A 488-nucleotide genomic window follows, 5' to 3' on the forward strand; every position below is an offset into this window, starting at 1 on the left:
CCCGTCTCCCCCTTCTCTCCTCCCTCCTTCACCCTCCTCCCCTCCCTTCCTTCTTCTCCTACCCCTCCCTCTCCCCTTCTCATCCTCCACTCTCACCTCCCGTCTCTTCAGCCTCCTCCCCAGGACGTTTCATACCCTCTGCGTGATTCCTATCTAACGATACACGACCGGGGTATTACTACTTTCATTACTCCAGATTTGAGGATAACCTTGCGTGAAATGCGTTAATTCAGCAATATGTACTACGAAATGCCGTCGGAGAAGGAAAATTCCTAAAGGCTTGTGTCACTTACATCCTTTTTCGCAATTATTAGTTAGGTAAATCAGGGATAGCGGATTAGGAATAGGCGTACGTGAAAGAAAGTTGCAAACCGTCAAATTAAGGGAAGCAGCGTGGACGCTCAAGCATACATTTTGCTTCTGAGAAGTTTGTTCTTTCGGTTATTGGGTGACACTTCCTTTTTCGCCACATTATATATGTAGGGTTT

Source organism: Penaeus monodon, chromosome 22, assembly GCF_015228065.2.
Source record: "Penaeus monodon isolate SGIC_2016 chromosome 22, NSTDA_Pmon_1, whole genome shotgun sequence".
NCBI lineage: Eukaryota > Metazoa > Arthropoda > Malacostraca > Decapoda > Penaeidae > Penaeus > Penaeus monodon.